Source organism: Triturus cristatus, chromosome 3_2 (assembly GCF_964204655.1).
Source record: "Triturus cristatus chromosome 3_2, aTriCri1.1, whole genome shotgun sequence".
Classification (NCBI taxonomy): Eukaryota; Metazoa; Chordata; class Amphibia; order Caudata; family Salamandridae; genus Triturus; species Triturus cristatus.
The window spans coordinates 918,451,881-918,475,408 of NC_140584.1; the positions used below are offsets into that span (position 1 = coordinate 918,451,881).

The 23,528-nt window shown below is 40.8% G+C and overlaps 7 non-coding genes across 7 annotated transcripts; all 7 read left to right on the top strand.

The window, feature by feature from the left end:
* The first annotated feature begins 576 nt into the window (after positions 1-576).
* On the top strand, positions 577-792 carry LOC146858714 (small nucleolar RNA U3). Its single transcript, XR_014980170.1, has one exon. It is a non-coding gene; the product is annotated as a small nucleolar RNA U3 (small nucleolar RNA).
* A 3,160-nt stretch (positions 793-3,952) lies between these two features.
* On the top strand, positions 3,953-4,162 carry LOC146858715 (small nucleolar RNA U3). Its single transcript, XR_014980226.1, has one exon. It is a non-coding gene; the product is annotated as a small nucleolar RNA U3 (small nucleolar RNA).
* A 3,160-nt stretch (positions 4,163-7,322) lies between these two features.
* Positions 7,323-7,538, top strand: LOC146858716 (small nucleolar RNA U3). The gene has a single exon (XR_014980171.1). It is a non-coding gene; the product is annotated as a small nucleolar RNA U3 (small nucleolar RNA).
* A 3,160-nt stretch (positions 7,539-10,698) lies between these two features.
* Positions 10,699-10,914, top strand: LOC146858717 (small nucleolar RNA U3). Its single transcript, XR_014980518.1, has one exon. It is a non-coding gene; the product is annotated as a small nucleolar RNA U3 (small nucleolar RNA).
* A 3,161-nt stretch (positions 10,915-14,075) lies between these two features.
* On the top strand, positions 14,076-14,290 carry LOC146858718 (small nucleolar RNA U3). The gene has a single exon (XR_014980642.1). It is a non-coding gene; the product is annotated as a small nucleolar RNA U3 (small nucleolar RNA).
* A 3,160-nt stretch (positions 14,291-17,450) lies between these two features.
* Positions 17,451-17,666, top strand: LOC146858719 (small nucleolar RNA U3). The gene has a single exon (XR_014980672.1). It is a non-coding gene; the product is annotated as a small nucleolar RNA U3 (small nucleolar RNA).
* A 3,192-nt stretch (positions 17,667-20,858) lies between these two features.
* On the top strand, positions 20,859-21,074 carry LOC146858720 (small nucleolar RNA U3). Its single transcript, XR_014980595.1, has one exon. It is a non-coding gene; the product is annotated as a small nucleolar RNA U3 (small nucleolar RNA).
* Positions 21,075-23,528: the final 2,454 nt, after the last annotated feature.

Here is a 23,528-nt window from a genome sequence, read left to right on the forward strand (position 1 = left end):
AGCGATAATTATCGCCGGTTGTTGCTGATATGCCCCTTAGTTTGTTTGGGGAAACTAATCAAAGATGTTGCCGTACATTTGATCTGTGGTGCAACTGTTCAAAATTTAAAGGTAGCTTGAATGCTACAACGTTTGTTTCCACGCTTGCAACCTTAGCAGGTCCCTTCTCGCTAGTGATCAGTGTCACTCTTTTGGCTGTTTGACAGATGCTAATCTGGACCAACTATTCGGATTAAAAATCATCTGTATGATCTTGTGGAACCTGCAGATTTTTGAAGAATTTTCCAACTCTCCCTGTGGTACAGCATTGGGTCAGGAACAGGCAGGCTAAATTTGATTGGTTGCTGATTTAAAATATGCAAATTTATAAAGCAGTGTCTCACCAGGATCTATTGAGTAGGCTTTAATGTAAATAAAGGCGTATGCGTGTGCATCTGTGGAATATTATCTTGTGGAGTAAAAAATATGTTTATATTTATATGTTTTTATTTCCGTTGATGATGCCGAACCTTGTCTTACTGTAAGTAGGAAGGGTTTCCACCCTTTCTGTCTGTGTGAGCTATAAAGAATTTTGTTAAGACTATACTTTCAGGGATCATTTCTATAGTTTTTAACTGAGGAAATGTGTTTGAAAGTGTCTGGTTTTCGCTAACCACGAGGAAGAATTGTAGTTTTCTCTTTTGGGCGTGAAGTGAGTGAACAGTGTTGCATTCATGTAGCTGCTGTTTGCTATAGATGATCGTTCCTGTTCCTTTCAGGAGGATTGGAGAAAGAGAACACAAACTGAGTGGTTAGCTTTTATTTTTGGGTGTTAGAAAGTCTATCAGTTTCTAATTTCTTGTTTAGTTTGTCTTTTCTGTTTTTATTTCTTTGGTTTCTTGTAAATTAACTGTTGAGTATATGAATACTTATTAGAAGCTGTTGAGCTTTCTTGGACTTGTGGTTTTTGCAAGAGGTTCTCTTTGAAAGGCACCTCTCACCATCAGTTGATAATTTGGTATGTTATTTATAAAAAAAGCTTTGTTTTTCGAACATGGATAGTAAAGAGTACATTTTAAATGGATTGTGCGTATGAGCCATTTGTAGAGCCTAGACTTCTGCAAGGCAACTACTGCTACTCAAACGATTTATCACTCTTTCGAATAGACTGTTTAAAGAAACCTGCTAATGCTAGTTAGGCCGTTTAGAGTAAGAGGAAGCGTAACATCCTGGCTTCTTACAACTTACAAGGCTGCGGTGGATCTTAGACTGCTAAGGATGAAAAACTACTCCTTTGGTATTTGTTAAAGTTTTCACAGGAATTCGTGCGGTGCAAAGCAGAAGTAAGGGACTGCGTCTGTTTACTTTTCATTATAAAAGCTTGCGTGCTCAGCACAAAATCTTGCAGCTCCCAACAAGCCCCTGTGCAACCCTTAGTACATCAAGGGCTTGATGCATTCGAACTTTGGAATTTTGCAAGATCCATTGGGGACAGAGGAGTTGCAACGATCGAATAATGGTCAGAACGAGCTACCTGCTCCAGCAAGTGCCATTTTTTTGGTTCTCCTGGTTCAAGTTAGAGTATTCTTACTTCATTGACGGGAATGTTGTGATATCAGTATAGACTTTCTGCCTCGGGTATCACATTGATTAAATGTTCTATCCCCTCGATATAGAAGCTCAGCTTTAACTTGAGTCTATAACTCAAACAGAGGGTATTTAATGACCATTGTAGCCCCCTGTAGCGTTGTCCTATGGTATTTTAGAACACTGGAAGATTGAGAGCCTCATGTAGAGAATCGGAATATCAGCTGGTTGTAAATAGTAACATAAGCCCTGTGCCTTGAAAGTTCTATAGCTGTAATGGCTAGAACCCCAAATGCCACCATTTTGGATATCCACTATGCTGCGACACCTATGAAACGAGGTAGGTGGGCTGGCGCCAGGCCGTAAATTGTAGAAGTTTACAGTTTGGTGACAGGCCAGGTGAATACCCAGAGCCTTTGCCTCTTCTTGGCTTTGTAAGAGTCTGGGGCATCGCCCGACTGCTTTTCCAGCCATGGTCTGTTTTTACGTAAAAATTACAAAGTTGAGACCATATTGTGATAGCCTTTTAGCCTGCCCCAAGAGGCGATTTTCCTGGTCCCCTTTCTTGTGTTTGTCCAGTGCCTTCAACTTTAGTCTATCATGCTGAATTAAACTTTAGTTAGCTGCATAGATTGCAGCGTCAGGTTTTAATTATCTATCACTGATCTGCTGAGAGCTTAGCCAGGTGGCAGAAAAAATGCTCTTGTGATATCTTCCTGTCACCCTTGGACAGCTTGGCATAGAGTTATAAAACTCTTTGTCTTGATATGTTATGTAGAATCAAGATTGAAATAGTATTTGTAAGTGGCCCAAAGGTGTTGCAGATAAGTTCTGATCTAAAAAGGAAGGGCACAGGCAGAGTTTAATTTTTGAAACAACTGTCTACTGTTGATGGCCGTTCCTTTCTTCATTTGAGGATATGCTGTAAAATGGAATTATATACTGAAAAGTTCAATTCCTGTTCTAATAAATATTAGATACAAAACGTTTCTGGCAAGTATTCACTTCCCAGTGTAAAAAGTCTTCTGTACACAAAACATAAACTATATTTTGGATACTTCTGTAGTGCTGAGACACCTAAAGGTCTTTTAGCTTTGAAAAGCTGCATGAATTCAAGCTGGGTGGTAGTACAAGTTGTTCGTGTGAACGCTTTCTTAGATAGCCAGGCATTCAGGGCTCTTCTGAAAGTGATAGGTTCCGTTATCTCCCGTATGTGCTGCAAGAGGTTTTTCACTAAGTCTGGACCCCCGTCGAAGTTCATCGTCTGCTTAGAGTCTTACATGTGAACTGGGGAACAGTTAGGGGCATATCATCAAGCTGGTGATAAAAAATGATCGCCTAATTAGCAAGGTCACGCTAACGCGTGAAACCTTGCATTAGCGTCGGGATTCCTAACGCCCAGCTTTGCATCTCTAATGAGATGCAAAGTGGGCGTACCTGACCTGACATGACAGGAGAAATGTCGCTAAGCGACATTTCTCCTATCATCAAGGCCCACGCTATGAAGCATAGCGGCAGGAAAAGTAGCGATAACCCCTGTTATTGCTACTTTCCTTACGCCTGCTTCAGGACTGACTTAGCCATGGTATCCTATGTAAGGTGGATATCATGGCTAAGTTTGTGAGTCCCTATCAGCAAGCTAACGCCACACTTCGTGACATTATCGCTGGGTTTCCAGCGATAATCTCACGTTAGGCAGTTAGTGTTAGGATTCTTATCGTTTTTGAGATAAGCGTTGCTAATAGCACGTTATCTCAGCGATAATAATCCACGCTAGCCGGCGATAATTATCCTAGCGCTAAGTGCGCTTAGCGATAATTATCGCCGGTTGTTGCTGATATGCCCCTTAGTTTGTTTGGGGAAACTAATAAAAGATGTTGCCGTACATTTGATCTGTGGTGCAACTGTTCAAAATTTAAAGGTAGCTTGAATGCTACAACGTTTGTTTCCACGCTTGCAACCTTAGCAGGTCCCTTCTCGCTAGTGATCAGTGTCACTCTTTTGGCTGTTTGACAGATGCTAATCTGGACCAACTATTCGGATTAAAAATCATCTGTATGATCTTGTGGAACCTGCAGTTTTTTGAAGAATTTTCCAACTCTCCCTGTGGTACAGCATTGGGTCAGGAACAGGCAGGCTGAATTTGATTGGTTGCTAATTTAAAATATGCAAATTTATAAAGCAGTGTCTCACCAGGATCTATTGAGTAGGCTTTAATGTAAATAAAGGCGTATGCGTGTGCATCTGTGGAATATTATCTTGTGGAGTAAAAAATATGTTTATATTTATATGTTTTTATTTCCGTTGATGATGCCGAACCTTGTCTTACTGTAAGTAGGAAGGGTTTCCACCCTTTCTGTCTGTGTGAGCTATAAAGAATTTTGTTAAGACTATACTTTCAGGGATCATTTCTATAGTTTTTAACTGAGGAAATGTGTTTGAAAGTGTCTGGTCTTCGCTAACCACGAGGAAGAATTGTAGTTTTCTCTTTTGGGCGTGAAGTGAGTGAACAGTGTTGCATTCCTGTAGCTGCTGTTTGCTATTGATGATTGTTCCTTTCAGGAGGATTGGAGAAAGAGAACACAAACTGAGTGGTTAGCTTTTATTTTTGGGTGTAAGAAAGTCTATCAGTTTCTAATTTCTTGTTTAGTTTGTCATTTCTTTTTTGATTTCTTTGGTTTCTTGTAACTTAACTGTTGAGTATATGAATACTTATTAGAAGCTGTTGAGCTTTCTTGGACTTGTGGTTTTTGCAAGAGGTTCTCTTTGAAAGGCACCTCTCACCATCAGTTGATAATTTGGTATGTTATTTATAAAAAAAGCTTTGTTTTTCGAACATGGATAGTAAAGAGTACATTTTAAATGGACTGTGCGTATGAGCTATTTGTAGAGCCTAGACTTCTTCAAGGCAACTACTGCTACTCAAAAGATTTATCACTCTTTCAAATAGACTGTTTAAAGAAACCTGCTAATGCTAGTTAGGCCGTTTAGAGTAAGAGGAAGCGTAACACCCTGGCTTCTTACAACTTACAAGGCTGCGGTGGATCTTAGACTGCTAAGGATGAAAAACTACTCCTTTGGTATTTGTTAAAGTTTTCACAGGAATTCGTGCGGTGCAAAGCAGAAGTAAGGGACTGCGTCTGTTTACTTTTCATTATAAAAGCTTGCGTGCTCAGCACAAAATCTTGCAGCTCCCAACAAGCCCCTGTGCAACCCTTAGTACATCAAGGGCTTGATGCATTCGAACTTTGGAATTTTGCAAGATCCATTGGGGACAGAGGAGTTGCAACGATCGAATAATGGTCAGAACGAGCCACCTGCTCCTGCAAGTGCCATTTTTTTGGTTCTCCTGGTTCAAGTTAGAGTATTCTTACTTCATTGACTGGAATGTTGTGATATCAGTATAGACTTTCTGCCTCGGGTATCACATTGATTAAATGTTCTATCCCCTCGATATAGAAGCTCAGCTTTAACTTGAGTCTATAACTCAAACAGAGGGTATTTAATGACCATTGTAGCCCCCTGTAGCGTTGACCTATGGTATTTTAGAACACTGGAAGATTGAGAGCCTCATGTAGAGAATCGTAATATCAGCTGGTTGTAAATAGTAAAATAAGCCCTGTGCCTTGAAAGTTCTATAGCTGTAATGGTTAGAACCCCAAATGCCACCATTTTGGATATCCACTATGCTGCGACACCTATGAAACGAGGTAGGTGGGCTGGCGCCAGGCCGTAAATTGTAGAAGTTTACAGTTTGGTGACAGGCCAGGTGAATACCCAGAGCCTTTGCCTCTTCTTGGCTTTGTAAGAGTCTGGGGCATCGCCCGACTGCTTTTCCAGCCATGGTCTGTTTTTACGTAAAAATTACAAAGTTGAGACCATATTGTGATAGCCTTTTAGCCTGCCCCAAGAGGCGATTTTCCTGGTCCCCTTTCTTGTGTTTGTCCAGTGCCTTCAACTTTAGTCTATCATGCTGAATTAAACTTTAGTTAGCTGCATAGATTGCAGCGTCAGGTTTTAATTATCTATCACTGATCTGCTGAGAGCTTAGCCAGGTGGCAGAAAAAATGCTCTTGTGATATCTTCCTGTAACCCTTGGACAGCTTGGCATAGAGTTATAAAACTCTTTGTCTTGATATGTTATGTAGAATCAAGATTGAAATAGTATTTGTAAGTGGCCCAAAGGTGTTGCACATAAGTTCTGATCTAAAAAGGAAGGGCACAGGCAGAGTTTAATTTTTGAAACAACTGTCTACTGTTGATGGCCGTTCCTTTCTTCATTTGAGGATATGCTGTAAAACGGAATTATATACTGAAAAGTTCAATTCCTGTTCTAATCAATATTAGATACAAAACGTTTCTGGCAAGTATTCACTTCCCATTGTAAAAAGTCTTCTGTACACAAAACATAAACTATATTTTGGATACTTCTGTAGTGCTGAGACACCTAAAGGTCTTTTAGCTTTGAAAAGCTGCATGAATTCAAGCTGGGTGGTAGTACAAGTTGTTCATGTGAACGCTTTCTTAGATAGCCAGGCATTCAGGGCTCTTCTGAAAGTGATAGGTTCCGTTATCTCCCGTATGTGCTGCAAGAGGTTTTTCATTAAGTCTGGACCCCCGTCGAAGTTCATCGTCTGCTTAGAGTCTTACATGTGAACTGGGGAACAGTTAGGGGCATATCATCAAGCTGGTGATAAAAAATGATCGCCTAATTAGCAAGGTCACGCTAACGCGTGAAACCTTGCATTAGCGTCGGGATTCCTAACGCCCAGCTTTGCATCTCTAATGAGATGCAAAGTGGGCGTACCTGACCTGACATGACAGGAGAAATGTCGCTAAGCGACATTTCTCCTATCATCAAGGCCCACGCTATGAAGCATAGCGGCAGGAAAAGTAGCGATAACCCCTGTTATTGCTACTTTCCTTACGCCTGCTTCAGGACTGACTTAGCCATGGTATTCTATGTAAGGTGGATATCATGGCTAAGTTTGTGAGTCCCTATCAGCAAGCTAACGCCACACTTCGTGACATTATCGCTGGGTTTCCAGCGATAATCTCACGTTAGGCAGTTAGCGTTAGGATTTTTATCGTTTTTGAGATAAGCGTTGCTAATAGCACGTTATCTCAGCGATAATAATCCACGCTAGCCGGCGATAATTATCCTAGCGCTAAGTGCGCTTAGCGATAATTATCGCCGGTTGTTGCTGATATGCCCCTTAGTTTGTTTGGGGAAACTAATCAAAGATGTTGCCGTACATTTGATCTGTGGTGCAACTGTTCAAAATTTAAAGGTAGCTTGAATGCTACAACGTTTGTTTCCACGCTTGCAACCTTAGCAGGTCCCTTCTCGCTAGTGATCAGTGTCACTCTTTTGGCTGTTTGACAGATGCTAATCTGGACCAACTATTCGGATTAAAAATCATCTGTATGATCTTGTGGAACCTGCAGATTTTTGAAGAATTTTCCAACTCTCCCTGTGGTACAGCATTGGGTCAGGAACAGGCAGGCTAAATTTGATTGGTTGCTGATTTAAAATATGCAAATTTATAAAGCAGTGTCTCACCAGGATCTATTGAGTAGGCTTTAATGTAAATAAAGGCGTATGCGTGTGCATCTGTGGAATATTATCTTGTGGAGTAAAAAATATGTTTATATTTATATGTTTTTATTTCCGTTGATGATGCCGAACCTTGTCTTACTGTAAGTAGGAAGGGTTTCCACCCTTTCTGTCTGTGTGAGCTATAAAGAATTTTGTTAAGACTATACTTTCAGGGATCATTTCTATAGTTTTTAACTGAGGAAATGTGTTTGAAAGTGTCTGGTTTTCGCTAACCACGAGGAAGAATTGTAGTTTTCTCTTTTGGGCGTGAAGTGAGTGAACAGTGTTGCATTCATGTAGCTGCTGTTTGCTATAGATGATCGTTCCTGTTCCTTTCAGGAGGATTGGAGAAAGAGAACACAAACTGAGTGGTTAGCTTTTATTTTTGGGTGTTAGAAAGTCTATCAGTTTCTAATTTCTTGTTTAGTTTGTCATTTCTGTTTTGATTTCTTTGGTTTCTTGTAAATTAACTGTTGAGTATATGAATACTTATTAGAAGCTGTTGAGCTTTCTTGGACTTGTGGTTTTTGCAAGAGGTTTTCTTTGAAAGGCACCTCTCACCATCAGTTGATAATTTGGTATGTTATTTATAAAAAAAGCTTTGTTTTTCGAACATGGATAGTAAAGAGTACATTTTAAATGGATTGTGCGTATGAGCCATTTGTAGAGCCTAGACTTCTGCAAGGCAACTACTGCTACTCAAACGATTTATCACTCTTTCGAATAGACTATTTAAAGAAACCTGCTAATGCTAGTTAGGCCGTTTAGAGTAAGAGGAAGCGTAACATCCTGGCTTCTTACAACTTACAAGGCTGCGGTGGATCTTAGACTGCTAAGGATGAAAAACTACTCCTTTGGTATTTGTTAAAGTTTTCACAGGAATTCGTGCGGTGCAAAGCAGAAGTAAGGGACTGCGTCTGTTTACTTTTCATTATAAAAGCTTGCGTGCTCAGCACAAAATCTTGCAGCTCCCAACAAGCCCCTGTGCAACCCTTAGTACATCAAGGGCTTGATGCATTCGAACTTTGGAATTTTGCAAGATCCATTGGGGACAGAGGAGTTGCAACGATCGAATAATGGTCAGAACGAGCCACCTGCTCCTGCAAGTGCCATTTTTTTGGTTCTCCTGGTTCAAGTTAGAGTATTCTTACTTCATTGACTGGAATGTTGTGATATCAGTATAGACTTTCTGCCTCGGGTATCACATTGATTAAATGTTCTATCCCCTCGATATAGAAGCTCAGCTTTAACTTGAGTCTATAACTCAAACAGAGGGTATTTAATGACCATTGTAGCCCCCTGTAGCGTTGACCTATGGTATTTTAGAACACTGGAAGATTGAGAGCCTCATGTAGAGAATCGGAATATCAGCTGGTTGTAAATAGTAAAATAAGCCCTGTGCCTTGAAAGTTCTATAGCTGTAATGGTTAGAACCCCAAATGCCACCATTTTGGATATCCACTATGCTGCGACACCTATGAAACGAGGTAGGTGGGCTGGCGCCAGGCCGTAAATTGTAGAAGTTTACAGTTTGGTGACAGGCCAGGTGAATACCCAGAGCCTTTGCCTCTTCTTGGCTCTGTAAGAGTCTGGGGCATCGCCCGACTGCTTTTCCAGCCATGGTCTGTTTTTACGTAAAAATTACAAAGTTGAGACCATATTGTGATAGCCTTTTAGCCTGCCCCAAGAGGCGATTTTCCTGGTCCCCTTTCTTGTGTTTGTCCAGTGCCTTCAACTTTAGTCTATCATGCTGAATTAAACTTTAGTTAGCTGCATAGATTGCAGCGTCAGGTTTTAATTATCTATCACTGATCTGCTGAGAGCTTAGCCAGGTGGCAGAAAAAATGCTCTTGTGATATCTTCCTGTAACCCTTGGACAGCTTGGCATAGAGTTATAAAACTCTTTGTCTTGATATGTTATGTAGAATCAAGATTGAAATAGTATTTGTAAGTGGCCCAAAGGTGTTGCAGATAAGTTCTGATCTAAAAAGGAAGGGCACAGGCAGAGTTTAATTTTTGAAACAACTGTCTACTGTTGATGGCCGTTCCTTTCTTCATTTGAGGATATGCTGTAAAACGGAATTATATACTGAAAAGTTCAATTCCTGTTCTAATCAATATTAGATACAAAACGTTTCTGGCAAGTATTCACTTCCCATTGTAAAAAGTCTTCTGTACACAAAACATAAACTATATTTTGGATACTTCTGTAGTGCTGAGACACCTAAAGGTCTTTTAGCTTTGAAAAGCTGCATGAATTCAAGCTGGGTGGTAGTACAAGTTGTTCATGTGAACGCTTTCTTAGATAGCCAGGCATTCAGGGCTCTTCTGAAAGTGATAGGTTCCGTTATCTCCCGTATGTGCTGCAAGAGGTTTTTCATTAAGTCTGGACCCCCGTCGAAGTTCATCGTCTGCTTAGAGTCTTACATGTGAACTGGGGAACAGTTAGGGGCATATCCTCAAGCTGGTGATAAAAAATGATCGCCTAATTAGGAAGGTTACGCTAACGCGTGAAACCTTGCATTAGCGTCGGGATTCCTAACGCCCAGCTTTGCATCTCTAATGAGATGCAAAGTGGGCGTACCTGACCTGACATGACAGGAGAAATGTCGCTAAGCGACATTTCTCCTATCATCAAGGCCCACGCTATGAAGCATAGCGGCAGGAAAAGTAGCGATAACCCCTGTTATTGCTACTTTCCTTACGCCTGCTTCAGGACTGACTTAGCCATGGTATCCTATGTAAGGTGGATATCATGGCTAAGTTTGTGAGTCCCTATCAGCAAGCTAACGCCACACTTCGTGACATTATCGCTGGGTTTCCAGCGATAATCTGACGTTAGGCAGTTAGCGTTAGGATTTTTATCGTTTTCGAGATAAGCGTTGCTAATAGCACGTTATCTCAGCGATAATAATCCACGCTAGCCGGCGATAATTATTCTAGCGCTAAGTGCGCTTAGCGATAATTATCGCCGGTTGTTGCTGATATGCCCCTTAGTTTGTTTGGGGAAACTAATCAAAGATGTTGCCGTACATTTGATCTGTGGTGCAACTGTTCAAAATTTAAAGGTAGCTTGAATGCTACAACGTTTGTTTCCACGCTTGCAACCTTAGCAGGTCCCTTCTCGCTAGTGATCAGTGTCACTCTTTTGGCTGTTCGACAGATGCTAATCTGGACCAACTATTCGGATTAAAAATCATCTGTATGATCTTGTGGAACCTGCAGATTTTTGAAGAATTTTCCAACTCTCCCTGTGGTACAGCATTGGGTCAGGAACAGGCAGGCTGAATTTGATTGGTTGCTGATTTAAAATATGCAAATTTATAAAGCAGTGTCTCACCAGGATCTATTGAGTAGGCTTTAATGTAAATAAAGGCGTATGCGTGTGCATCTGTGGAATATTATCTTGTGGAGTAAAAAATATGTTTATATTTATATGTTTTTATTTCCGTTGATGATGCCGAACCTTGTCTTACTGTAAGTAGGAAGGGTTTCCACCCTTTCTGTCTGTGTGAGCTATAAAGAATTTTGTTAAGACTATACTTTCAGGGATCATTTCTATAGTTTTTAACTGAGGAAATGTGTTTGAAAGTGTCTGGTCTTCGCTAACCACGAGGAAGAATTGTAGTTTTCTCTTTTGGGCGTGAAGTGAGTTAACAGTGTTGCATTCCTGTAGCTGCTGTTTGCTATTGATGATCGTTCCTGTTCCTTTCAGGAGGATTGGAGAAAGAGAACACAAACTGAGTGGTTAGCTTTTATTTTTGGGTGTAAGAAAGTCTATCAGTTTCTAATTTCTTGTTTAGTTTGTCATTTCTTTTTTGATTTCTTTGGTTTCTTGTAACTTAACTGTTGAGTATATGAATACTTATTAGAAGCTGTTGAGCTTTCTTGGACTTTTGGTTTTTGCAAGAGGTTCTCTTTGAAAGGCACCTCTCACCATCAGTTGATAATTTGGTATGTTATTTATAAAAAAAGCTTTGTTTTTCGAACATGGATAGTAAAGAGTACATTTTAAATGGATTGTGCGTATGAGCCATTTGTAGAGCCTAGACTTCTGCAAGGCAACTACTGCTACTCAAACGATTTATCACTCTTTCAAATAGACTGTTTAAAGAAACCTGCTAATGCTAGTTAGGCCGTTTAGAGTAAGAGGAAGCGTAACACCCTGGCTTCTTACAACTTACAAGGCTGCGGTGGATCTTAGACTGCTAAGGATGAAAAACTACTCCTTTGGTATTTGTTAAAGTTTTCACAGGAATTCGTGCGGTGCAAAGGAGAAGTAAGGGACTGCGTCTGTTTACTATTCATTATAAAAGCTTGCGTGCTCAGCACAAAATCTTGCAGCTCCCAACAAGCCCCTGTGCAACCCTTAGTACATCAAGGGCTTGATGCATTAGAACTTTGGAATTTTGCAAGATCCATTGGGGGACAGAGGAGTTGCAACGATCGAATAATGGTCAGAACGAGCCACCTGCTCCAGCAAGTGCCATTTTTTTGGTTCTCCTGGTTCAAGTTAGAGTATTCTTACTTCATTGACGGGAATGTTGTGATATCAGTATAGACTTTCTGCCTCGGGTATCACATTGATTAAATGTTCTATCCCCTCGATATAGAAGCTCAGCTTTAACTTGAGTCTATAACTCAAACAGAGGGTATTTAATGACCATTGTAGCCCCCTGTAGCGTTGTCCTATGGTATTTTAGAACACTGGAAGATTGAGAGCCTCATGTAGAGAATTGGAATATCAGCTGGTTGTAAATAGTAACATAAGCCCTGTGCCTTGAAAGTTCTAAAGCTGTATTGGGTAGAACCCCAAATGCCACCATTTTCGATATCCACTATGCTGCGACACCTATGAAACGAGGTAGGTGGGCTGGCGCCAGGCCGTAAATTGTAGAAGTTTACAGTTTGGTGACAGGCCAGGTGAATACCCAGAGCCTTTGCCTCTTCTTGGCTTTGTAAGAGTCTGGGGCATCGCCCGACTGCTTTTCCAGCCATGGTCTGTTTTTACGTAAAAATTACAAAGTTGAGACCATATTGTGATAGCCTTTTAGCCTGCCCCAAGAGGCGATTTTCCTGGTCCCCTTTCTTGTGTTTGTCCAGTGCCTTCAACTTTAGTCTATCATGCTGAATTAAACTTTAGTTAGCTGCATAGATTGCAGCGTCAGGTTTTAATTATCTATCACTGATCTGCTGAGAGCTTAGCCAGGTGGCAGAAAAAATGCTCTTGTGATATCTTCCTGTAACCCTTGGACAGCTTGGCATAGAGTTATAAAACTCTTTGTCTTGATATGTTATGTAGAATCAAGATTGAAATAGTATTTGTAAGTGGCCCAAAGGTGTTGCAGATAAGTTCTGATCTAAAAAGGAAGGGCACAGGCAGAGTTTAATTTTTGAAACAACTGTCTACTGTTGATGGCCGTTCCTTTCTTCATTTGAGGATATGCTGTAAAACGGAATTATATACTGAAAAGTTCAATTCCTGTTCTAATAAATATTAGATACAAAACGTTTCTGGCAAGTATTCACTTCCCAGTGTAATAAGTCTTCTGTACACAAAACATAAACTATATTTTGGATACTTCTGTAGTGCTGAGACACCTAAAGGTCTTTTAGCTTTGAAAAACTGCATGAATTCAAGCTGGGTGGTAGTACAAGTTGTTCATGTGAACGCTTTCTTAGATAGCCAGGCATTCAGGGCTCTTCTGAAAGTGATAGGTTCCGTTATCTCCCGTATGTGCTGCAAGAGGTTTTTCACTAAGTCTGGACCCCCGTCGAAGTTCATCGTCTGCTTAGAGTCTTACATGTGAACTGGGGAACAGTTAGGGGCATATCATCAAGCTGGTGATAAAAAATGATCGCCTAATTAGCAAGGTCACGCTAACGCGTGAAACCTTGCATTAGCGTCGGGATTCCTAACGCCCAGCTTTGCATCTCTAATGAGATGCAAAGTGGGCGTACCTGACCTGACATGACAGGAGAAATGTCGCTAAGCGACATTTCTCCTATCATCAAGGCCCACGCTATGAAGCATAGCGGCAGGAAAAGTAGCGATAACCCCTGTTATTGCTACTTTCCTTACGCCTGCTTCAGGACTGACTTAGCCATGGTATCCTATGTAAGGTGGATATCATGGCTAAGTTTGTGAGTCCCTATCAGCAAGCTAACGCCACACTTCGTGACATTATCGCTGGGTTTCCAGCGATAATCTCACGTTAGGCAGTTAGTGTTAGGATTTTTATCGTTTTTGAGATAAGCGTTGCTAATAGCACGTTATCTCAGCGATAATAATCCACGCTAGCCGGCGATAATTATCCTAGCGCTAAGTGCGCTTAGCGATAATTATCGCCAGTTGTTGCTGATATGCCCCTTAGTTTGTTTGGGGAAACTAATAAAAGATGTTGCCGTACATTTGATCTGTGGTGCAACTGTTCAAAATTTAAAGGTAGCTTGAATGCTACAACGTTTGTTTCCACGCTTGCAACCTTAGCAGGTCCCTTCTCGCTAGTGATCAGTGTCACTCTTTTGGCTGTTTGACAGATGCTAATCTGGACCAACTATTCGGATTAAAAATCATCTGTATGATCTTGTGGAACCTGCAGTTTTTTGAAGAATTTTCCAACTCTCCCTGTGGTACAGCATTGGGTCAGGAACAGGCAGGCTGAATTTGATTGGTTGCTAATTTAAAATATGCAAATTTATAAAGCAGTGTCTCACCAGGATCTATTGAGTAGGCTTTAATGTAAATAAAGGCGTATGCGTGTGCATCTGTGGAATATTATCTTGTGGAGTAAAAAATATGTTTATATTTATATGTTTTTATTTCCGTTGATGATGCCGAACCTTGTCTTACTGTAAGTAGGAAGGGTTTCCACCCTTTCTGTCTGTGTGAGCTATAAAGAATTTTGTTAAGACTATACTTTCAGGGATCATTTCTATAGTTTTTAACTGAGGAAATGTGTTTGAAAGTGTCTGGTCTTCGCTAACCACGAGGAAGAATTGTAGTTTTCTCTTTTGGGCGTGAAGTGAGTGAACAGTGTTGCGTTCATGTAGCTGCTGTTTGCTATTGATGATCGTTCCTGTTCCTTTCAGGAGATTGGAGAAAGAGAACACAAACTGAGTGGTTAGCTTTTATTTTTGGGTGTAAGAAAGTCTATCAGTTTCTAATTTCTTGTTTAGTTTGTCATTTCTTTTTTGATTTCTTTGGTTTCTTGTAACTTAACTGTTGAGTATATGAATACTTATTAGAAGCTGTTGAGCTTTCTTGGACTTGTGGTTTTTGCAAGAGGTTCTCTTTGAAAGGCACCTCTCACCATCAGTTGATAATTTGGTATGTTATTTATAAAAAAAGCTTTGTTTTTCGAACATGGATAGTAAAGAGTACATTTTAAATGGATTGTGCGTATGAGCTATTTGTAGAGCCTAGACTTCTTCAAGGCAACTACTGCTACTCAAACGATTTATCACTCTTTCAAATAGACTATTTAAAGAAACCTGCTAATGCTAGTTAGGCCGTTTAGAGTAAGAGGAAGCGTAACATCCTGGCTTCTTACAACTTACAAGGCTGCGGTGGATCTTAGACTGCTAAGGATGAAAAACTACTCCTTTGGTATTTGTTAAAGTTTTCACAGGAATTCGTGCGGTGCAAAGCAGAAGTAAGGGACTGCGTCTGTTTACTTTTCATTATAAAAGCTTGCGTGCTCAGCACAAAATCTTGCAGCTCCCAACAAGCCCCTGTGCAACCCTTAGTACATCAAGGGCTTGATGCATTCGAACTTTGGAATTTTGCAAGATCCATTGGGGACAGAGGAGTTGCAACGATCGAATAATGGTCAGAACGAGCCACCTGCTCCAGCAAGTGCCATTTTTTTGGTTCTCCTGGTTCAAGTTAGAGTATTGTAACTTCATTGACGGGAATGTTGTGATATCAGTATAGACTTTCTGCCTCGGGTATCACATTGATTAAATGTTCTATCCCCTCGATATAGAAGCTCAGCTTTAACTTGAGTCTATAACTCAAACAGAGGGTATTTAATGACCATTGTAGCCCCCTGTAGCGTTGTCCTATGGTATTTTAGAACACTGGAAGATTGAGAGCCTCATGTAGAGAATCGGAATATCAGCTGGTTGTAAATAGTAACATAAGCCCTGTGCCTTGAAAGTTCTATAGCTGTAATGGCTAGAACCCCAAATGCCACCATTTTGGATATCCACTATGCTGCGACACCTATGAAACGAGGTAGGTGGGCTGGCGCCAGGCCGTAAATTGTAGAAGTTTACAGTTTGGTGACAGGCCAGGTGAATACCCAGAGCCTTTGCCTCTTCTTGGCTTTGTAAGAGTCTGGGGCATCGCCCGACTGCTTTTCCAGCCATGGTCTGTTTTTACGTAAAAATTACAAAGTTGAGACCATATTGTGATAGCCTTTTAGCCTGCCCCAAGAGGCGATTTTCCTGGTCCCCTTTCTTGTGTTTGTCCAGTGCCTTCAACTTTAGTCTATCATGCTGAATTAAACTTTAGTTAGCTGCATAGATTGCAGCGTCAGGTTTTAATTATCTATCACTGATCTGCTGAGAGCTTAGCCAGGTGGCAGAAAAAATGCTCTTGTGATATCTTCCTGTAACCCTTGGACAGCTTGGCATAGAGTTATAAAACTCTTTGTCTTGATATGTTATGTAGAATCAAGATTGAAATAGTATTTGTAAGTGGCCCAAAGGTGTTGCAGATAAGTTCTGATCTAAAAAGGAAGGGCACAGGCAGAGTTTAATTTTTGAAACAACTGTCTACTGTTGATGGCCGTTCCTTTCTTCATTTGAGGATATGCTGTAAAACGGAATTATATACTGAAACGTTCAATTCCTGTTCTAATAAATATTAGATACAAAACGTTTCTGGCAAGTATTCACTTCCCAGTGTAAAAAGTCTTCTGTACACAAAACATAAACTATATTTTGGATACTTCTGTAGTGCTGAGACACCTAAAGGTCTTTTAGCTTTGAAAAACTGCATGAATTCAAGCTGGGTGGTAGTACAAGTTGTTCATGTGAACGCTTTCTTAGATAGCCAGGCATTCAGGGCTCTTCTGAAAGTGATAGGTTCCGTTATCTCCCGTATGTGCTGCAAGAGGTTTTTCACTAAGTCTGGACCCCCGTCGAAGTTCATCGTCTGCTTAGAGTCTTACATGTGAACTGGGGAACAGTTAGGGGCATATCATCAAGCTGGTGATAAAAAATGATCGCCTAATTAGCAAGGTCACGCTAACGCGTGAAACCTTGCATTAGCGTCGGGATTCCTAACGCCCAGCTTTGCATCTCTAATGAGATGCAAAGTGGGCGTACCTGACCTGACATGACAGGAGAAATGTCGCTAAGCGACATTTCTCCTATCATCAAGGCCCACGCTATGAAGCATAGCGGCAGGAAAAGTAGCGATAACCCCTGTTATTGCTACTTTCCTTACGCCTGCTTCAGGACTGACTTAGCCATGGTATCCTATGTAAGGTGGATATCATGGCTAAGTTTGTGAGTCCCTATCAGCAAGCTAACGCCACACTTTGTGACATTATCGCTGGGTTTCCAGCGATAATCTCACGTTAGGCAGTTAGCGTTAGGATTTTTATCGTTTTTGAGATAAGCGTTGCTAATAGCACGTTATCTCAGCGATAATAATCCACGCTAGCCGGCGATAATTATCCTAGCGCTAAGTGCGCTTAGCGATAATTATCGCCGGTTGTTGCTGATATGCCCCTTAGTTTGTTTGGGGAAACTAATCAAAGATGTTGCCGTACATTTGATCTGTGGTGCAATTGTTCAAAATTTAAAGGTAGCTTGAATGCTACAACGTTTGTTTCCACGCTTGCAACCTTAGCAGGTCCCTTCTCGCTAGTGATCAGTGTCACTCTTTTGGCTGTTTGACAGATGCTAATCTGGACCAACTATTCGGATTAAAAATCATCTGTATGATCTTGTGGAACCTGCAGTTTTTTGAAGAATTTTCCAACTCTCCCTGTGGTACAGCATTGGGTCAGGAACAGGCAGGCTGAATTTGATTGGTTGCTGATTTAAAATATGCAAATTTATAAAGCAGTGTCTCACCAGGATCTATTGAGTAGGCTTTAATGTAAATAAAGGCGTATGCGTGTGCATCTGTGGAATATTATCTTGTGGAGTAAAAAATATGTTTATATTTATATGTTTTTATTTCCGTTGATGATGCCGAACCTTGTCTTACTGTAAGTAGGAAGGGTTTCCACCCTTTCTGTCTGTGTGAGCTATAAAGAATTTTGTTAAGACTATACTTTCAGGGATCATTTCTATAGTTTTTAACTGAGGAAATGTGTTTGAAAGTGTCTGGTCTTCGCTAACCACGAGGAAGAATTGTAGTTTTTTCTTTTGGGCGTGAAGTGAGTGAACAGTGTTGCGTTCCTGTAGCTGCTGTTTGCTATTGATGATCGTTCCTGTTCCTTTCAGGAGGATTGGAGAAAGAGAACACAAACTGAGTGGTTAGCTTTTATTTTTGGGTGTAAGAAAGTCTATCAGTTTCTAATTTCTTGTTTAGTTTGTCATTTCTGTTTTGATTTCTTTGGTTTCTTGTAAATTAACTGTTGAGTATATGAATACTTATTAGAAGCTGTTGAGCTTTCTTGGACTTGTGGTTTTTGCAAGAGGTTCTCTTTGAAAGGCACCTCTCACCATCAGTTGATAATTTGGTATGTTATTTATAAAAAAAGCTTTGTTTTTCGAACATGGATAGTAAAGAGTACATTTTAAATGGATTGTGCGTATGAGCCATTTGTAGAGCCTAGACTTCTGCAAGGCAACTACTGCTACTCAAACGATTTATCCCTCTTTCGAATAGACTGTTTAAAGAAACCTGCTAATGCTAGTTTGGCCGTTTAGAGTAAGAGGAAGCGTAACACCCTGGCTTCTTACAACTTACTAGGCTGCGGTGGATCTTAGACTGCTAAGGATGAAAAACTACTCCTTTGGTATTTGTTAAAGTTTTCACAGGAATTCATGCGGTGCAAAGCAGAAGTAAGGGACTGCGTCTGTTTACTTTTCATTATAAAAGCTTGCGTGCTCAGCACAAAATCTTGCAGCTCCCAACAAGCCCCTGTGCAACCCTTAGTACATCAAGGGCTTGATGCATTCGAACTTTGGAATTTTGCAAGATCCATTGGGGACAGAGGAGTTGCAACGATCGAATAATGGTCAGAACGAGCCACCTGCTCCTGCAAGTGCCATTTTTTTGGTTCTCCTGGTTCAAGTTAGAGTATTCTTACTTCATTGACTGCAATGTTGTGATATCAGTATAGACTTTCTGCCTCGGGTATCACATTGATTAAATGTTCTATCCCCTCGATATAGAAGCTCAGCTTTAACTTGAGTCTATAACTCAAACAGAGGGTATTTAATGACCATTGTAGCCCCCTGTAGCGTTGTCCTATGGTATTTTAGAACACTGGAAGATTGAGAGCCTCATGTAGAGAATTGGAATATCAGCTGGTTGTAAATAGTAACATAAGCCCTGTGCCTTGAAAGTTCTAAAGCTGTATTGGGTAGAACCCCAAATGCCACCATTTTCGATATCCACTATGCTGCGACACCTATGAAACGAGGTAGGTGGGCTGGCGCCAGGCCGTAAATTGTAGAAGTTTACAGTTTGGTGACAGGCCAGGTGAATACCCAGAGCCTTTGCCTCTTCTTGGCTTTGTAAGAGTCTGGGGCATCGCCCGACTGCTTTTCCAGCCATGGTCTGTTTTTACGTAAAAATTACAAAGTTGAGACCATATTGTGATAGCCTTTTAGCCTGCCCCAAGAGGCGATTTTCCTGGTCCCCTTTCTTGTGTTTGTCCAGTGCCTTCAACTTTAGTCTATCATGCTGAATTAAACTTTAGTTAGCTGCATAGATTGCAGCGTCAGGTTTTAATTATCTATCACTGATCTGCTGAGAGCTTAGCCAGGTGGCAGAAAAAATGCTCTTGTGATATCTTCCTGTAACCCTTGGACAGCTTGGCATAGAGTTATAAAACTCTTTGTCTTGATATGTTATGTAGAATCAAGATTGAAATAGTATTTGTAAGTGGCCCAAAGGTGTTGCAGATAAGTTCTGATCTAAAAAGGAAGGGCACAGGCAGAGTTTAATTTTTGAAACAACTGTCTACTGTTGATGGCCGTTCCTTTCTTCATTTGAGGATATGCTGTAAAACGGAATTATATACTGAAAAGTTCAATTCCTGTTCTAATAAATATTAGATACAAAACGTTTCTGGCAAGTATTCACTTCCCAGTGTAATAAGTCTTCTGTACACAAAACATAAACTATATAAGTCTTCTGTACACAAAACATAAACTATATTTTGGATACTTCTGTAGTGCTGAGACACCTAAAGGTCTTTTAGCTTTGAAAAACTGCATGAATTCAAGCTGGGTGGTAGTACAAGTTGTTCATGTGAACGCTTTCTTAGATAGCCAGGCATTCAGGGCTCTTCTGAAAGTGATAGGTTCCGTTATCTCCCGTATGTGCTGCAAGAGGTTTTTCACTAAGTCTGGACCCCCGTCGAAGTTCATCGTCTGCTTAGAGTCTTACATGTGAACTGGGGAACAGTTAGGGGCATATCATCAAGCTGGTGATAAAAAATGATCGCCTAATTAGCAAGGTCACGCTAACGCGTGAAACCTTGCATTAGCGTCGGGATTCCTAACGCCCAGCTTTGCATCTCTAATGAGATGCAAAGTGGGCGTACCTGACCTGACATGACAGGAGAAATGTCGCTAAGCGACATTTCTCCTATCATCAAGGCCCACGCTATGAAGCATAGCGGCAGGAAAAGTAGCGATAACCCCTGTTATTGCTACTTTCCTTACGCCTGCTTCAGGACTGACTTAGCCATGGTATCCTATGTAAGGTGGATATCATGGCTAAGTTTGTGAGTCCCTATCAGCAAGCTAACGCCACACTTCGTGACATTATCGCTGGGTTTCCAGCGATAATCTCACGTTAGGCAGTTAGCGTTAGGATTTTTATCGTTTTTGAGATAAGCGTTGCTAATAGCACGTTATCTCAGCGATAATAATCCACGCTAGCCGGCGATAATTATCCTAGCGCTAAGTGCGCTTAGCGATAATTATCGCCGGTTGTTGCTGATATGCCCCTTAGTTTGTTTGGGGAAACTAATCAAAGATGTTGCCGTACATTTGATCTGTGGTGCAACTGTTCAAAATTTAAAGGTAGCTTGAATGCTACAACGTTTGTTTCCACGCTTGCAACCTTAGCAGGTCCCTTCTCGCTAGTGATCAGTGTCACTCTTTTGGCTGTTTGACAGATGCTAATCTGGACCAACTATTCGGATTAAAAATCATCTGTATGATCTTGTGGAACCTGCAGTTTTTTGAAGAAATTTTCCAACTCTCCCTGTGGTACAGCATTGGGTCAGGAACAGGCAGGCTGAATTTGATTGGTTGCTGATTTAAAATATGCAAATTTATAAAGCAGTGTCTCACCAGGATCTATTGAGTAGGCTTTAATGTAAATAAAAGCGTATGCGTGTGCATCTGTGGAATATTATCTTGTGGAGTAAAAAATATGTTTATATTTATATGTTTTTATTTCCGTTGATGATGCCGAACCTTGTCTTACTGTAAGTAGGAAGGGTTTCCACCCTTTCTGTCTGTGTGAGCTATAAAGAATTTTGTTAAGACTATACTTTCAGGGATCATTTCTATAGTTTTTAACTGAGGAAATGTGTTTGAAAGTGTCTGGTCTTCGCTAACCACGAGGAAGAATTGTAGTTTTCTCTTTTGGGCGTGAAGTGAGTGAACAGTGTTGCATTCATGTAGCTGCTGTTTGCTATTGATGATCGTTCCTGTTCCTTTCAGGAGGATTGGAGAAAGAGAACACAAACTGAGTGGTTAGCTTTTATTTTTGGGTGTAAGAAAGTCTATCAGTTTCTAATTTCTTGTTTAGTTTGTCATTTCTTTTTTGATTTCTTTGGTTTCTTGTAACTTAACTGTTGAGTATATGAATACTTATTAGAAGCTGTTGAGCTTTCTTGGACTTGTGGTTTTTGCAAGAGGTTCTCTTTGAAAGGCACCTCTCACCATCAGTTGATAATTTGGTATGTTATTTATAAAAAAAGCTTTGTTTTTCGAACATGGATAGTAAAGAGTACATTTTAAATGGATTGTGCGTATGAGCCATTTGTAGAGCCTAGACTTCTGCAAGGCAACTACTGCTACTCAAACGATTTATCACTCTTTCGAATAGACTGTTTAAAGAAACCTGCTAATGCTAGTTAGGCCGTTTAGAGTAAGAGGAAGCGTAACACCCTGGCTTCTTACAACTTACAAGGCTGCGGTGGATCTTAGACTGCTAAGGATGAAAAACTACTCCTTTGGTATTTGTTAAAGTTTTCACAGGAATTCGTGCGGTGCAAAGCAGAAGTAAGGGACTGCGTCTGTTTACTTTTCATTATAAAAGCTTGCGTGCTCAGCACAAAATCTTGCAGCTCCCAACAAGCCCCTGTGCAACCCTTAGTACATCAAGGGCTTGATGCATTCGAACTTTGGAATTTCGCAAGATCCATTGGGGACAGAGGAGTTGCAACGATCGAATAATGGTCAGAACGAGCCACCTGCTCCAGCAAGTGCCATTTTTTTGGTTCTCCTGGTTCAAGTTAGAGTATTCTTACTTCATTGACTGGAATGTTGTGATATCAGTATAGACTTTCTGCCTCGGGTATCACATTGATTAAATGTTCTATCCCCTCGATATAGAAGCTCAGCTTTAACTTGAGTCTATAACTCAAACAGAGGGTATTTAATGACCATTGTAGCCCCCTGTAGCGTTGACCTATGGTATTTTAGAACACTGGAAGATTGAGAGCCTCATGTAGAGAATCGGAATATCAGCTGGTTGTAAATAGTAAAATAAGCCCTGTGCCTTGAAAGTTCTATAGCTGTAATGGTTAGAACCCCAAATGCCACCATTTTGGATATCCACTATGCTGCGACACCTATGAAACGAGGTAGGTGGGCTGGCGCCAGGCCGTAAATTGTAGAAGTTTACAGTTTGGTGACAGGCCAGGTGAATACCCAGAGCCTTTGCCTCTTCTTGGCTTTGTAAGAGTCTGGGGCATCGCCCGACTGCTTTTCCAGCCATGGTCTGTTTTTACGTAAAAATTACAAAGTTGAGACCATATTGTGATAGCCTTTTAGCCTGCCCCAAGAGGCGATTTTCCTGGTCCCCTTTCTTGTGTTTGTCCAGTGCCTTCAACTTTAGTCTATCATGCTGAATTAAACTTTAGTTAGCTGCATAGATTGCAGCGTCAGGTTTTAATTATCTATCACTGATCTGCTGAGAGCTTAGCCAGGTGGCAGAAAAAATGCTCTTGTGATATCTTCCTGTAACCCTTGGACAGCTTGGCATAGAGTTATAAAACTCTTTGTCTTGATATGTTATGTAGAATCAAGATTGAAATAGTATTTGTAAGTGGCCCAAAGGTGTTGCAGATAAGTTCTGATCTAAAAAGGAAGGGCACAGGCAGAGTTTAATTTTTGAAACAACTGTCTACTGTTGATGGCCGTTCCTTTCTTCATTTGAGGATATGCTGTAAAACGGAATTATATACTGAAAAGTTCAATTCCTGTTCTAATAAATATTAGATACAAAACGTTTCTGGCAAGTATTCACTTCCCAGTGTAATAAGTCTTCTGTACACAAAACATAAACTATATTTTGGATACTTCTGTAGTGCTGAGACACCTAAAGGTCTTTTAGCTTTGAAAAACTGCATGAATTCAAGCTGGGTGGTAGTACAAGTTGTTCATGTGAACGCTTTCTTAGATAGCCAGGCATTCAGGGCTCTTCTGAAAGTGATAGGTTCCGTTATCTCCCGTATGTGCTGCAAGAGGTTTTTCACTAAGTCTGGACCCCCGTCGAAGTTCATCGTCTGCTTAGAGTCTTACATGTGAACTGGGGAACAGTTAGGGGCATATCATCAAGCTGGTGATAAAAAATGATCGCCTAATTAGCAAGGTCACGCTAACGCGTGAAACCTTGCATTAGCGTCGGGATTCCTAACGCCCAGCTTTGCATCTCTAATGAGATGCAAAGTGGGCGTACCTGACCTGACATGACAGGAGAAATGTCGCTAAGCGACATTTCTCCTATCATCAAGGCCCACGCTATGAAGCATAGCGGCAGGAAAAGTAGCGATAACCCCTGTTATTGCTACTTTCCTTACGCCTGCTTCAGGACTGACTTAGCCATGGTATCCTATGTAAGGTGGATATCATGGCTAAGTTTGTGAGTCCCTATCAGCAAGCTAACGCCACACTTTGTGACATTATCGCTGGGTTTCCAGCG